This window comes from Struthio camelus, chromosome 4 (assembly GCF_040807025.1).
Source record: "Struthio camelus isolate bStrCam1 chromosome 4, bStrCam1.hap1, whole genome shotgun sequence".
Lineage (NCBI taxonomy): Eukaryota > Metazoa > Chordata > Aves > Struthioniformes > Struthionidae > Struthio > Struthio camelus.
This window is the reverse complement of record NC_090945.1, coordinates 12,767,180-12,783,705: the sequence shown is the minus strand read 5'-3', so window position 1 is coordinate 12,783,705 and position 16,526 is coordinate 12,767,180. Positions and strand designations below refer to the sequence as shown.

The 16,526-nt window shown below is 44.1% G+C and overlaps 1 protein-coding gene across 1 annotated transcript in view; it reads left to right on the top strand.

Moving 5' to 3' along the window:
* Positions 1-501: 501 nt before the first annotated feature.
* FAM13A (family with sequence similarity 13 member A) overlaps positions 502-16,526 on the top strand; it is a 178,847-nt gene continuing 162,822 nt past the window's right edge. The window contains exon 1 of the mRNA XM_068941542.1: positions 502-610. The gene's annotated coding sequence lies outside the window, so the exon portion shown is untranslated. The remainder of the gene's footprint in view (positions 611-16,526) is intronic.

The window sequence follows — 16,526 nt, the reverse complement described above, 5'->3', positions numbered from 1 at the left end:
TGTGCACCATTGCTACTAGTATATCAGCAGTGTTAGTAGGAGTGTGAGGATCCAGCTGCTCACACAGCAGAGCATAGTTATGGGAAAGTGTTGTCCTTTGTCAAAACGAAGTGGCATTAGCAAGTTGGGAGTGTGGGTGCTAGCCTGCAAAGGGATTTGCCTTTGCTGTTCCATCTTCATGATGAATTAACTTTAAAAAAAAAAAAAATCATAGCCTGCTGTGGACGGCAGCACAAGGAAGGGATTTAGGTCATTCATGCTGTGGTTCTGTCTTAATTCCATAATTCTATTTATTTCTTTTCCTAATTAGAAACTTGCTCATGGCAGTGCTTTTTCTATAAATCCACTTATAGAACATTGGAAAAACATAAGCAAGCCAAGCAGTTAAGGACAAGTTTCTCATAGACTGGTGAAAAATACTCTGGGAATTAGAGCACAACCGCTCTGCGTGCACATTTTCTCCTGTTAGGAATGGCTTGTGCATAGGCCTGGCTGCTGGATTCTGCAAAGTGAATTCACCTCTGCATCTGCACTGAGCTGGGAGCGGCTGGATTGAGTCAGCTGGGGTTCAGGAAGGAGGACAGAAGAGGTCCGCCAGGACTCAGCAGAGGTGAGGCCATTCGAGAAGAGATGTTTTTTCTGTGATTTGGGAGCAGCCCATGTTTCTTCCTTCTTGTTTGTGTCCCTTCCTTTTATAGGGAAAATTACTGGGCTATTAATTAACGAGACAATTTGCTTAGCTTTAGTAGCTCTTAAGCCAAGGGAAAAGACTGTGGAGTTGCTGGATCCATGCATTGGGTTACTTGCCCTTCTGCAAGGCCCAGGTGTCCCTTCGGTTACGGTTGCTTTGAGTGCCTTTTCTGTAGGTGGAGGGCGGTAAACAGGCCTCTCTGACTTTTCCCTGACTCTGCACCTGCAGTACAGAAGGGACGGGAAACAGGGCTGGGACTTGCTCAGATCGTATCCACATGTCTCCCCCAATGGGTCATCATATTTTCATGAATACCAAGTATTTGCAGGAGAAATGCTGGCTAAGAAAGCTGAGAGCTCTGTGGTAGTTTTAAGCAAGACATTGTAATCAGAAGAGTCTGACAAGCTAACTGAAGCACTGAAATGCAATATATGCTTCCAGTTGTGGTAAATACCAAATATTCTTTGAAGTGGGTTTATCTCATTGCCTTTACTGATAGGGCTCTGCATTCTCTTATTCTTCTCTGCTGGGACGGTTTTCCTGGTATTCACCCTAACTTTCTTGCCACACAGCTTATATTATAGCAGGCTATACCTCCTTTATCCACCTTTCTTAAGCAGTGCTCTCATTCCTCCCAAGCTCATCTACCTTTCCAGCTTGATTCAGTTGCTGTCAAAGGACCGTTTGGAAGAGTGAAGTGGATGGCAGCTCACAATCACACAGCTCACTCTTTCCTATCTGCTCTTCACTTTTTTGATGTTGCCATGAATGATACTGGCAACTGCGCTGAATTTCTTACTGTGAGTTCCTGTGCCTTGGGGCACATCCTGAGATCACCAAACTCAGTGCAAGTAATGCAGCCAGTACATGTCTTCTGTTCCCTGGGATGAATGTGGGTGAGTAACTTCTTCCCTGTTTGTCACTAATCCCTCGCATCTCCCTGTTCCCTTGTAAAGCCGAAGCCAGATTTTCTGGCCTGTTCCCCTGTGGCAGCACAGATGGAGCGGAAAGTAGTCATATTTCTCCACTGGATATTTCCCTAAGATGGCAGACTTCCCACAGGCCCAGAGCCGTCGTAACCATCTCGTAACGTCCACTCCTTTGCACGCAGAGAGAAAATCTGTCCAGTTTCTCTGGTGCACTTTCTTTCTGGTCTGGCTAAAATGCAGATTGGAAGAGCTATTGCAAGCTAATTGGTGGTACTGTGGAGACGGACTGCAAAATTGAGGGTAGTGCTTAAGCAATCCTATTCTCTGCTGAAACAAGCTGGAGCTTTTGTAGAACTGGCCCTGAAGAAAAAAGTTACAGCCTTTCCTATAGCTGCACGTGTGAAAGTTGTGTCCAGCTTCTGCACAGCCGAGGATGGTTCCTTCTAACTCCAGTGGAGTTAAAAAAAAGAAAAACCCAAAACGTATGTAAGCCTCCCTCTGCTGGAGCACACTTCTCTTTCTTTTACAGTCATGTCTAGTGGTACAATACACACATTTCTGTTTTTTGGTGGTATGTTCTGACTGTGCATTTTCCTGCTCTTGCCAGGCATCAAATACCAGCTCCAGAAGAGCTTTCAGACTAATTTAGCTTGTTCTGCAATTTTTGCTTGAATAAATTATATGGCTCTTTCAGTGCTGTAGCTTATTTCCTTAAAAGGCCATATACTTCATTTAAAACAACCCAATCGCATTTCCAGATGTTAGGAGAAAGAAGAGGTTTTGTGTCAGTGTTTCTGCCTGAGAATACTGAATGTGTAACAAACAAGTGCAGTCAGGAAGAAAACCACATGGCAGAGCTTTGTTTGGATATTAAAAAGGATGGTCTCAGATGTTGCTTTTCCTGGGATGCTCCACATCTTTCAAAGTGAACGAGTTATACTTTACAAAGGCATATCACTACTGTCAAAACACTTCATTTTCAATTTCAAAAATCAAGTGCTTGATTGATGTGTTTACCAAAGTGCTGTAACATGGATGGAGGTGAGTAATAGCTCATTAAAAAATATCTGGTTGGATGAAAAATGTCTGACCAGCTTCCCTGTAAAGTTGGTTTTTAACTATCAGTCTTGGCAGGCTTGTGCCTTGCAAGGGAAGACAGTGGGAAAGGAGGCTCCCACTTCTCCCTGCTGTTGCCAAAGGTAGGCACATTTGTGCTGTGCATTAGCTCGGTCTGTGCACCAAGCTCAGGAGTTAGCAGAGGCTCTGCAGGGCAGGAGGAAGGCAGGGCCATGAGTGATCTTTCCAGCCATACAGCACACAGTGCTATCCCCCTTGCCCATGCAACAGTTTATGGTTCAGTCTGGCATAAAAGGGACTTGCTGACACCTTTTGAGGCTAAGGCAACAAATATGGTGAGCTGACCCTCTGATGAATGAACAAGATTGCTGGTTGTAGTGTCAAGCACGATGGGGCCTTCCCGTAGCTGAATTAAAGGGGTTGCCCTGATTTAGGGGTAGAAGAGCGCTGCTGATTAGAGTTAGTGCAAAGATATATTGGCATATGTAAATAGAAAAGGGGAGAGTGGTTTTTTTTTTCTTGTTTCTGGAAAAAAGGAGGTGAAGTCAAGCTAAAGGATGGGAAGGGGTTAACAGTGAGGGCTGAATGGTGACTGCATTCAGTCAACAGCAAGAGCTGAAACACAGCTGATGTGAATGCAGTGAGCTGCAGCAGAGACCAGATATAAGAGTGGGCAAGGGTTTCTCTCAGGAGAGAAGGGAAAGTCCCAGGTGATGGCTTGAGAAGGGTGTTAGCCCTTCAGGGTGGGGGAGCTGCAGACAAGGTGAGATACTGAATTCTTGCCTATGTGATGACTGAAGGGTTGTGAAACTTGAACCTGCAGGGTGGTGGGGCCCAGGTTGAGAAGAGGAGGGAAGGCACCACACTACATAGAGTACATTGTGTTATTAATGCATACTAGGAAAAGGTGCAGCTTCTAGGAGGGGCTCGATTCTTTAAGGAAGTGAAACGATTTGAGATGCTGGGCTGGATTTGTGGCTCTCACTTTGCAGACCAAGAGCAAGGACAGGTAGAATTAGGCCCATATAAAAGAAGGATAGGAGAGCTGAGGCTTTGGCAGATGTTTCTGTGCCCAGGGTGAGCAAAGCATCACTTTTGTATGGCCTTATCAGAGAGACACTGATAAACCTATAAGGCCAGAACTTCCCCCAGGGGGCTTATTGTTTGCCTCTCTTCTTCCTGACAAGAGACAAATAGCTGCAAAAAAACCTCTGTAAAGTTCCTGGTAGATTAAGTTACTGTAACTTTGCATTGATTTCTACTGTGAGAAAAATATGCCGACCAGCTTTTTGGTATAGAAAAAAGGCAGAGTGAGTAACCTCACAGAGTACTAGAAAAATATCCAACAAAAGCTCTTACATGTATAAATAGATAGTCAGGAGACTTTTTCTTTCCCTCCCATTGATTGAGACTCCAATGTAGAATGAAAAATGTGCTCTGTTAGCTTAGATGTTCTTGGCATGCTGTATGAGGCTACCTCTTATTGTAAATGAAATCCCTTTTAAAGAGAGCTGTAATTATTGAACCCTCTATCTCATAGCTTTCATCCTAGCTTTGCCTGCCCTGTTTACCAGGGGCCAAATATTGCCTGTAGCTGTACACAGCACACTTTTTTTTTTAAATGTCGCACTAATACACTGCACACAAACAGCATAACAGTTCCTGCAAGCAGCCTCAGTCATGGTGTCACATGGCTAATTAACGCTTTCTTACCCATGTTGCCCATGTGCCTTTGGCACACAGCCTGGAGTGATATGGCCTTGCAAAGTCTCTTTTTCCATTTGGAGGGGGAACTGAGGTTTTAGTTCTCTGAGCTGCAAAGATTACTTCGAAATAGTGCCTTCAGTGTAATCGATGCAGCTGTATGCCTTAATATGCAGGTAGCTATAAACCATTTCTCGCAGTGCAAATTAATACCTGATTGAAGAATCTCTTTTAAAGCCCCAAAACACTGTTGATGATAATTGTGTGCAGAATTTGATCCCCTCCTGCTGCTAGCTGTGGCCCATATTGAGAAGCTGGGAAGAGTGGAGGACATTGTCTTCTTTGTTTAAGCAAAAGGGTAAGATTCTCTTTGCTTTGATTGTAAGTGAAGTGAATCAATCTCTTTTCTTTTTTTTTTTTTTCCTCCTTCCTAACTTTTAAAGAGCTGTCAAGGCTTGATTAAAAATTGAGAGGAAACAGCTGATCTTGGCAGGACTCTTGCATAGCAGGGCTAATTGTCTTCTTGGAAAGAGTGACCCTTCTTATACAGCTATGTGACACATGATTGTCAAGTTTACATCCTCCCTGATAAACTATTTTAGCATGAACTGTACTTAAAGCCCAGAGGAATCAGAAGTGTCGTATAATGTGCAGCTTGCATTTCACAAACAGCAAAATATCACATCCTTGAAAGTGTGTTTTTTAGCAAGGAAATGCCTTCACACTCTTGAGTTCCTGCTGCCATGGCTCAGAGCTAGCAGACTTAATGTCCGGGTCCCCCCTCATCCCAAGATGTCTTCTCCAAAAGTTTTGCAAGTAGATCACTCTGTAATTAGGATACCACTGAAACCGAAAGGCAGCACCAGCTGAGCATGACTTCTTAGCTTCTAGTTCTCGTATACTGCCCCTTTGCTCACAAGAGCAACAGCTTTGCAGTAAGGGTATCTTTCTTTCTTGGAAGAGTCAAGCATGTATGTGTTGGTCCAGGGCTTAGCCCTAACATGCCTCCCTTCAGTGACACTCCCCGCTGCCTCAGTAGTGCTGTGTTTGTCTACTGAACTGGCACGGTAGCGGTTAGTCTCAGAACCACAGTTTTTCCTCAGTCTGTCACTTCATATAGACCAAGATAGCTGAAAGAGGATGGCCCCACTCATCTCTTCTTCTCTTCTGAAATTGCCCTCAGAATGGCTAACCCAGCAATTGTGGAGGTACTTTTTTTCTTATCTACCTAGACGCTGCTTTTAATATAGGCCATCCCAAAGCCAACAGGCAGTAAGAAATTTTGGCCACTGCTGTGTAGGTAGGTTTCAACAGGTGATCTGGACAACATGGGCTCTGTATCCTAGCATGTGGCTTCTAAGTCTTGGCCTTAATGTCTGTGAAAGGCTCTTTAATCTCATTATGAGTAATATCTAGATACAGTCTTTCCTTCCGTGTCACTTGAACAAATGTCTGCAGCCTCTATTACCTCAAGTCTAAGAGAACATTTTTCTCTAAGATGATCTGATAATGGATGAGCCAGAAGATGACAAAGCTGCACAGATACCATGCTGCGCAACTTATTAACGGCTTCTCTGCTGAGCCCAAGCATTTTAACTCCATTTCCCTCAACATGCAAAGTGTTCAGCTATAGTTTTTGGTTTTGAATTTTTCTTCTAAAGCCACTCAGCTGTTGATCAAAATCGTGGCCTAGACAGGATATGATGCATGGAAGTCGCTGCAAGGCAAATCTGGGCTGGACATAAAGACCATGTATTGAACAGTGTCAGCACCAATGTCTAAGAATGTGGTGCCACTAAAACACCTGGACCCTATCAAGCACTAAGCTCCAGCTCAGTGAACTGGGTGCAAAAATTAGCAGATCGATTTCTCTGGCATATATTAGGCAGATAATATGCTTGGGTGATCGCTGTGATCCCTTTTCATTTTAAAACCTGCAGAAGACCTGCTTTTCACTGGGGTTTTCCATGTCTCAAATGGTACAACCTTACAGAAAGTGGTTGCTCCCAGAAACTGAGCTCACTCATCTCCTGGGGCTCAACAGGTCCCCAGGCAAAGGTCTCCAGGCTGAGTCCCAAGTAAATGAAGGTAGGCAGCCCTTGCATCCCTTTGCTAAGCAGCCAAAATGGGCAGGGAACCTCTGCTAATTAAATGCTTTAAATAATGATATTTCCTGGAAAATTTTGTTAAAAAAAAAAACAATGCTTGTCTGTGCATCTGCCCAAGCTTTGGCATCTTCTAGCCAAAACTGCAGTAGCATCCGTAACAGACCTATGATGCATCTCAGCACTGTCTGTGGCACATCACAAACTCAGATGTTGGGATGCAGGGCAACATGACTGCCTGCAGTCTCCAGAAGGGAGAATAAAGTGCAGCGTCTGTGCCGCTTACTCTGTATTGCTCCAGCTGCCCTCAAGCAGTGTGTGTTTTGGTTATTCGGTGCCGGCTCTGTGGTCCTATGAGCCTCACCTGGACCACTGGGAAGGAAGGTGGTCAAAGCTTTTCTTGGAGAAAGGCAGGGTTGAAGGAAGCCCACTGGATCTGGTCTTCTGTCAGCTTCGTATTGCTTTGGACCACGCTGTCCTTGTGTAAAGTGGAAGCAGCCTGGCTGCTAGGCAGGAGCCAGCTCTGCATGGGCCTGTCACCTCACCCAAGAAACGGGAGCTCCCTCCCTCTTGGGCCACATGGGATGTTATATTACTGCTGTCTGTTTCTTATGGTCGCATACGGGTGTCGCAGAGCACAGATTTCCTTTCAGCTTAATCCCAGGTTGAGTGTATTATGTTCTTACCAATGGGCTGTCCACAAATACATCTGCAGATTCTCATGTTGGTGTTCAGTTGATTAAAGATGAGTGTCTGAATCAACCCCCCTGGGCCAGATTATCAGCTGGTGTTAATGAACAGCGCTATTGACTGCAACAAAGCCATCAGTCACTTTATAGCGGCTGATGAATTGACTTTGATTCTGAATAACTCCACGCACTTCAGACCTGAATCTATGTTACGCAGCTGCTGTCCTATAGATAGTACACGTTTTGAGGGCGGTTAGATTTATTACACTGCTTAAGATAACTGAGGCATTGCTGGAAAGTCTGTGTTCAGAGTCAGTGGAGCCCAGCCTTTTCTTTATATTTTCACTTCCCTGTCCTGAACAGCTTTGTTTCACTATTCTATTTTGTCCTAATCCTCGACTGCAGACCTACAGGGGCAGGCAGAACCCCTGCAGAGACTGTACAGCTCCTAGCATAAAGGGGCTCTCTTTCCTGAGTGAGCTGCTCGCTGTTACCTGAACACAGAGAAGCTGACTATTTGTCAGAAACTGTTGGTGTTATCCGTAGGGACATAATAGACACTGTCCCTCCGCTGAAGTGCATCTTCCTTTAATTAGTTATCCATTTGTCATAGTGTTTCTATTGGGGAGTGATGGGGGAGTTGTTTACTGTAACTGTTTGAACATCTGGATGCGTCCTTCAAACCCGCAGCAGGAAGAATTGGCAGACCCAGAGCCTGGCCTCTGATCTCCCTCTGATTCCTGAGGCCTCCTGGGGGTTTCCTTCCCGCCGTGTGCAGGGCTCTGAAACGTTGCTGCAGCCACGTAGACGTGCCTTGTGGGCATGTTGCTTCCTCTCTGTTTTGAGGAAACGCTGCGGTCCCATTCGCCTCATGGAGCTTCTTATACATAAAACCTACCTACCTGCTGGGCTGGCCATGATTTCATACCTTGTTAACATATGCTATCCTTCATGTAAGTCCAGCCCATCATTGTGGTGTCTGCCAGGAAGCCATAAGAAAGATCTCATGGCTCTTATATGTGGGGTTTCCAGCAGCACTAAACAGGGGATCTGAAGCACTGCTGATCACCATTAAATGACTCCCATTCCCTCACACGTGTATTAGCTGAATTTTTCAGGCAGCAGTGTGCAGCTATGGGTTAGCACATTGCATCTCCAGCAATGCCACAAGGGCGGCTTGGTCTCTTTGTTGTGTGCCGTCAGCCGGTTTATGTGTGCCACTGTAGTGAGAGTCAATGGCAGTGGGCCGTTTGGCATCCCAGATCTTGTGGATCCATTCAGACAGAGGTGATTTGCGAAGTGGAGAAATCTGCAAATTCAGGTTTTCTCTCTGAAGATGCACCTCAGGCAATAACGGTGATTAGAAGCATCACAAATAATAACAGCTCGAGGTAGCTGGGCTGATAAGAACCACCCCATTGTAGAGGTGGAGCTGCTGGAGTCGGTATAATCCCATGGAGTAGATGGGGAAAGAGGGGGAGTATTCAATTTGCATCACTGTGACTTGTGACTGTGTGAAAGCAGCATGATGAGGAGATGCTGTGGCTCTGGTCTTGTCTCCTAGGTACTTTCTATACCCAAATTGATGTGATATGAAATAGCAGGACTCTGGTGTGTAATGGCAGTCCTGAGGGGATGAGACATCAAAGTCTCAGTGTTTAAGCAATCCGAAATTTTGCATGGGGAAGCAAGAGGTACTAAAGAACTCAAAAACAGGCTAAGTTGTATTTATTCCAAGGGCAAATGTTTCTTTGGTGATTCTTTGGGTATCTCCTGCTTGCTGTCTATAGCACATTCATATCTAAGGCTTTTTGTCTTTTAGTCTGTTTGTCTTCAACAAACAGACTGTTTGTCTTCAGTCTGTTTCAGGGAACTGTCTGTGGTCCATGGTGGCATGTGGAAAAGAGTGATTCATGGCTGAATTATGTAGCCACTGCCCGGAAAATATCCCTTAATCATCAATACTGAGTTTTTGCAGCTTGTCTCTATAGGAAGGAATAAGTGCACTGCTGCATCAGCTCTGAACAGTGTCTTTGATACCCCTTAAATCTAATGGCTAGCTGCTCCTTTTACTGAACATAAATTGTTTAAAGCATTAATAGCGTATCGTTAACTCCTTTGCTGTATCATTAACTCCTTTGCTGTATGCAGACTCGGAGAAAAATGATGACAATAGCAGGAAATTCAGTGAGTCTTTTCAGGTCACCGTGATCTCCTTTTAAAAATGGTCTAGCTGAGATTCTCTGTTTCGTGTCATTACTCTTTGAGCTTGAAGCATAAGCTCTGAGGGTCTCCTCTGTACCATTCCATGCAATGTAGTAATGAAGTTATTCCAGTGCTTTAATATTTACTCAGATCCTCATTTGCTGAAACTTTATACAAAATAATTGTCTTGCAGAGAATTTGTAGTATTGAAATAGTAATGTCAGGGAGAACTAAAGTAACAGCAAGCCCATCATTTTGCCAAGGCCCAATGTTCTAACAGAAATTGCAGGCCCAAACAATCGTCTTTAAATTAATTTGTAATGTCGTTGCTTCTGGTATATGGGTCTGGGAAGGAACAAGAAAAGATGCAAAGGAGGGGAAACCGGAAACTTTTGCTCAGGAGCAGTCTTTACACCCTTGGAGCACTGCAAAATCCTGGCCTTTTTGAAGTCGCTGGCAAGACCTCCACTGATATCCAAAGAGATGGCCTACTCCCCAAGGGAAAAACCTGTCTTTTCCTTGAAATTTCTGGCAAAAAAGTCAGTAACAAGTTTGTGGCCGTTTAAAGCTCACCTGAAAGCCAGAGCCTAAACGGATAACTTCTAAGTAGCTTCCTACAGTGACAGTCTTCAGGTTTCTGTACTGTCGTTTGCAAAATGAACCTGTAGGCAGCAACACATTAGCGTGGGTAACATGTTTCTCCAGCAGCAGGGTGACCTGCAGGCAGCCTTAGGCTCAAGTTTAGAATAGCACTTGGGATCCAGAGCAAAAAGCCATAGCTGGAGTCCCTGACGAGCTCTCAAACAGCTCCGCCTCTGCTGCAGAGCTTGCAGTGGAGCTAGAGCCCTGGCGGCAGCTAACAGCTTACTTGGCAGCTGGATGTGTTAAAAAGTGCTCACTGCGGACATGCCATGCAGGCTTCTTGCTGCTGGGACGTTGGGGACATTTTTGACTCAGAAGGGTTGTCTGCTTTTCACTCGGATTTTCTTGACTGCAGTGCCCAAGATAACACCTCAGGAGCCGGTGAATTTTCCCTCCATAACGTTAATGGTTTATAAGTGTATTTTTAAAAACTGGGTATTTAGGTGACAGCTTTCAAGCGCTGTTTGTGATGAAGTGAGTGAATGGTGTGGCAGGTTGAAAACTATATGGCTAAGTGAACTGGAGCCCATGTTTATGGACTAGTCCTAACTTCAGCCTTGCCCCTCCGCGCCTTTCCTGGCAGACATGCTTGTATACCTCATTTGAATGGGGAGAGCATCCTTCAGATTACACAGATCTCCTTCCTGTTTGGTTAAAACTTCTATGGAGCAGTGAAAGAAGCTATGTCCATGGGCTATAAATAGGCAACCTTTCTGAATGAAAACATGTTCTATCATCTTTAAAACAACAGCAGTGAGAAACAGCCCAGGGATATTTGTGACAGATGCCCTGTGATAGATACCACAGGAGCCATCTATCAGCACATGACAGTGGTTGTCCGCTGTTGTGTCCAGGGTGCCTTTGTAAAAAGACCAATTATTTTATTCTGATAAAGGAACCCAAAGCAAAATTAGTTAAAAATCTCTTATCTGAATCAGATACATTTCCATTACAAAGGGAGTGCAGACCTCATTTCATGATTGCCGTATCTGACTCTTCACTCCTTCTTGACAGCGTCCCTTGTAAGGTTTTGTTTTGTTTTGTTTTTTTCTCCATTGATGCTGCTTTCCTTAATATTGCCATTAGTTTCTGGCTTCATGAAGGATTTAAGAGCTTAGCTATAATGCCGAGGTATACCCTATAATCTGTTGGTCCTTAGAGGTGCACTCGAGTGTATACAGGGCAGTGAGCATGTACTTGTGTAGTTTTGAAATTGAAATCTCTGTTTTGCTACTCTCGTCAAAATTGTTCCTCTCCCAGGAACACTTCTCTCTAGGGATCATCTTCCAAAAAGAATACAAAAGAGACAGAAACTGAAGAAACCTGTTTGGATAGAATATGTGCTGCAATGTGTGTTATTAGCTCGTACTTTCAAAAATAGTCTGTTAGCTGCCCACCTCTACTTTAACATCAAAGGACAACTTTTAAAACAACATTGTTATCATCTTAGAAGCTGAAGATGACATGAAACCATTATGGTCAGTAATGTATCCTGATCAATCCTTTTACTTCTGTTTGAATTAGACCATATATTTTGGCAATAGTCTCTCTTACATAAACTAATTAGAAGTTTCTTGGTTTCTTACTGGAAAAAGAAGGAGGCATGATTTGACTGGAGAGCACAAACACCACCAAAACAGTGACTCCAGGAAAATGATGAACAGCTAGTAAGTGTTTAAAGACTTACTTCCAGCCATGGACAAACATATCATGGAAGCAATATCAAGAAGTACTAAAATTTCGTAGAAGTGTCCTCTTGTCATGCTTCAATTTTGTCTCCACTAATGAAAATGAGAGCTATGCTATTTTGGCAGCATTTTGAGGCAACGTTTTCACTTCATTAAATGCTGTCATTTCTTGCATGTGAACTGTAAGAGCTTTTGTACTTGGTGTCTTCCTAGTTCCCATGCCATAGGGGCACTGGTTGCGGTGGACTCCGAGTGCAAACACCTTTATTTCTTATTTTCAGTCACTCGATATTTAAAGTTTTGCAGTGACTGCAAAAAATGAGGTTATCGAGGCTTTGTATACTCCTCACATGTTGTCTGTTTTCCAAATGACACCATTACCTGGCCACAGCAGTCCTGCCGTGGCAGGTCACTGTCACTGTCCAAACTCGGTGCTTTGGGGATGTTCCCCTGGGCTGCGGAAGAGAAACAAACTGCTGTGATATGTTGTTTGATTCTCATCATGTGCACTTACATGCAAAACTTCAACAAAACTAATGAGGGAAAGCAGCTGTGTAGAGATCAACTTCATGGTTAGGGGGAAGTGTGTCCAATAGGTATCTGAGGTCATAACCTTAATTATTCCTATATTGTTTTCTGTTGAGTTGTGTCAGTACTCTCCACCTGAAGCGCTTAAAATCAGAAAATCTTATAACATTTCCATGACAAATGCAGATGAATGGTTTATCTCTGTCTTCTAATTGTTGTGCCTCTAGGATTTATATTTTCAAGATTTTTACCAGTAACTAAGTGATCCAGAAACTTGTAATTGGGAGGAGGCATTGGCAAAGCAGCTGAAATATGTTAAATAACGCTCTGAATACTGTTAAATAATGGTTCATGTTCTGTGAAGGAGCAACATTCATACTCTGTAACGCTTCTCTGCATCCCCCTTCTTTCAGTGTAGCTAACTGTTGATCTTACTCCTCTTTCCGTAGAAGCAAGTAGCTGAAACTGAAGCAAAAAGTTTCCAGAACAAACTTTAACCTGGGAAAGCAAACTCTGAACTTACTTTTCATATGGAGGAGAAGCATAACTGGTTTCATATCATTTGCTTCAGTGGCACTACATTCATTTAGTGCCTGGAAGGTACTCTGTTCAGACTGCTAACTCTAACATAGAGTTAGAAAATGGGATTTATTTTGGTGATCTGACTCTACGTATGTCTGTTACAGGGAACGCAGGCTCTCTCTAGCTCAGCTCAGCTGTGGACAGCAGAGTTGAGCAACAGTGCATTTGGTTAAAAAGTGTGCGCAAGTGCTAATTGCAAGCATCATGGTTTGAGCAAGGCTCAACCTAGCCCTTCCTTTGCTCTGGATTGCTTCTATCACTGTCTACACCAAGAAGAGAAAAGAACGACTTGGCAGGAGCGGTCTCTAATTTGTACTCCTCTTTTGAACTGAATGGAAAATGGGGGCAGCGGTCAGCAGTCTTCACAAATGTAAATATCCTTTAAAACGAAGAGTGACCTGAAACTGCAGGCCAAAATTTGGCCTGTAAGCTCCAGACCCAGAGAAAGCCAAGTTTACTGACTTCTTAACAGTGTTCGAGGCTGCCAAAGGAGGAAAAGCTTGGTGCTGGTGCCAGCAGAGGGAGCTTTCATACTGACCAAATAAAATCTCTGTGCTTATTTTAGCAGGATCGTCTGCATAGTAGAGGAGTGAATGTGGCTGTTTGCAGCATCCAGTTTCTGTGCTAGTAGTATAGCAAAATCATGAGCAACTCCACAAAAAGCATTGGTGGGCCATCCCTGAGTTACGTCCCAATGACAAAATGAAGATCAGCCTGAAGGCTGCTTGTCTGGTTACCTCATGATTGGCCTTTCTGTAGACCCGGTAGCTACATTTCTTAGTATTCCTTTGCCTGCAAAAGATTCTAGATTTGGTTCCTCTAGAAGTTAATGTAGATGCAAACCACTTGCTGCTGATACAGGGTTTGATGGTTCTGTTGGAGGTTTGGGGTGAACTTCAGCATTCATAAAAATAGTGTATATACACACTTTGTGTTCTGTAGATGTTAGAATTATGTGTTAGAATGCTGGGTATGAGCGGCATATGTCTGAGATGACAGATTTGATGGCTACCATCAAACTCAAATGGTAACGTTCGGTTCTTCTCTGTAGCAACTTTCCATTCTTTCTCTACTGAGAGTCAGGGCAGCTCCACCAGTATAACCCTTCCTCTGGATGGCAAGTGATGCCAGGGAATCCCCTAGCTTTTCAGAAAGTCAATGATTAGCCAGCCTGGGAGAAGGAAGTCTTTGATCCACTAACGGAGACAGTATTTCTGAGCACGTTTTAGGCCTATAGCAAAAAAAGATTGTTCTTATGTTTGCACTGAATTTCTTGTATTTTGGTTTGTGCCCATTGCCTCTTGTCCTTTCAGTGGGCACCGCTGAGAAGACTCTGACTCTGTTTTCTTTACTCCCCCTCCCCCCATCAAGAATTTATGTACATTGATAAGATCCTGCCGAGCCTGCTCTTCTTGGTGCTGAACAGTCCCAGCTCTCCCAGGCCCTCCTCATATGAGAGACATTCCAAAGCCTTAGTAATCTTCATGGTCCTTTGCTGGACTTGTTCCAGTAATGTTGATGTCTCCCTTGTACTGGAGAGCCCAGAACTGGACACAGCTATCCAGATGTGGCCTTATCAGTGCTGAACCGAGGGACAGAATCACCTCTCTCAACCTGCTGGCGACGCTCTGCCTCATGCAGCCCAGGAGGCTGTTGGCCTTCTTTGCCCCAAGGGCACATTGCTGGCTCGTAATCAGCTTGTAGTCCACCAAGACACCCATGGCCTTCTTTGCAAAGCTGCTTTCCAGCTGGTTGGGCTCCAGCCTGTGCTGATGCATGAGATTGTTCCTCCCCAGAGCCAGGACTGTGCATTTTCCTTTGTTGAACTTCATGAGGTTATTTTCTGTCTGGAAATGGTTTTCAGGATTATTTGCTCCCTCCCCTTCCCAGGGAGCGAGATGAGACTGACCAGTCTGTTCCCCAGATCTTCCTTCTTGAAGATAGGGGTGACATTTGATTTTATTCCAGTCCTCCTGAGCTTGCCCTGATCACCATGAACTTTGAAAGGTAACTGAGAGCGTCCTCACAATTACCTCAGCCAGCTTCTTCAGCACTCATGTGTATCCCGTCAGGATCCCGTCAGGTCTCATGGGCTTATAAGTCTCCATGTTTGTTTAAATGTTCCCTAACCTGATCCTCCTCTGCTGAGGGTGAGTCTTCCATGCTCCAGAGTTCCCATCTGATCTGAGAGGCCTGGGGTTCCTGAAGGCCAGTCTTTAATAGTAAAGACTGAGGCAAAGGACATTGAGTACCTTGATGTTTTCTGTGTCCTTTGTCACCAGGTCTCCTGCTCCTTGATTTAAAAAAAGTGTTCCAAACCGATATCCCTCCTATAGATTTATCTTGAAGAAAATATATAGAATAACCCCATGAATATCACTTAAGCAAGTTGTATTGCCTGTACAGCTGTTAGGCAGCAATACAGCAAAGACATGAATTCTCCCTTTGTCGTCAATAGCATTACTCACGTGCCCAAAGTTAAGTGCATACTTAAAAGCTTTGGGAAATGGGCCTTTAATTTCCATCACTGTGAAATGCTTGAAACACAATCTGCTGCTATTTAAATCTTGTTCTGAGACATCTACAGAGTACAAAATTGTCCACATTCAAAGACAAGTTTAAAGAATTGCTGGCTGGAAAAGGAAAATGATAGAAAATAAGAGAAGAACAGCTAAGAGTGGTGATTTTTAAGGAGGGTTCCAGGAGCTGGACTGGACTGACCAGCTCATGCTTAGTATACAGTTTGCAAAGCTGGATCAGTTTATTTGGATGCGTGTGGGAAGGACCTGTATGAAGCCTGAGACATTAATTTAAAAGGCAGCAGATAACGCAGATAAACTTCAAAGTCAGCTCAGGCACCACTTTCCTTCAGATAAGGAGTTACCTTGTATGTGTACGTTGGTATTTTCAGCTAGTGAACATGAAATCTCAGTATTATGAGGCCTCCAATGTTTTTCTCTAAGCCTGGTAAAACGAAGCACATTGGTGAGTGTCTCTGTGCTTTCTGTGCCAGCTCCAGGGCCTTCAGGGGCACATCTCTGTGTGCATCTTGGCCCTTTCCTTCGTTAGCCCCTCTGCTAGGACACGCAGTTTTTGATTGTCATGGCAGTTGCGTACAGGGTAGAGACGTACCTCAGCTGGTTACTGCAAAAAACACCGGGTTGGGTGTCAGAAATAAGTGTTTTCAGCTTTGTGCTGCTGCTGGTGTCCTTTCACTTCTCTGTTCTTATTTTGCCTTTGTAAATTGTTTCCGGCAGCAGCTGTGTCTTTGCACAGTCCCTGCCCCTCTGGGGACCTGCTCCCAACCAAGGCTTTTGCATATTCTGCTACTTTGAGAGTAATAATAGTCAATTATTGTAATGGGACCAAGACCACAAGTCCCTCTTTTGAAATGCAGCAGAGCAGCTATATCATGTAGTAACAGTGTAATCGGTGCTATCTTCTGAGAACAGCACTACTCCAGAGATTATAGAGACGACATCCTGACCTCAAGTTATTAAGGGCTCTCTTGTAGAACTGAGAGATTAGCTTCGGTTAGATTAACCCAGCCAGATTCTGACTTGGCTATTTGCATCCTGCTTACTGCAATTATCCTTGAAGCCTCAGCAAGACTCAGGGAAACAAGATTCTTTGCTGCTTAACATCAGGCTGGTATCTTCCACCATTTTCTCTCTGAAAGGGGTCTG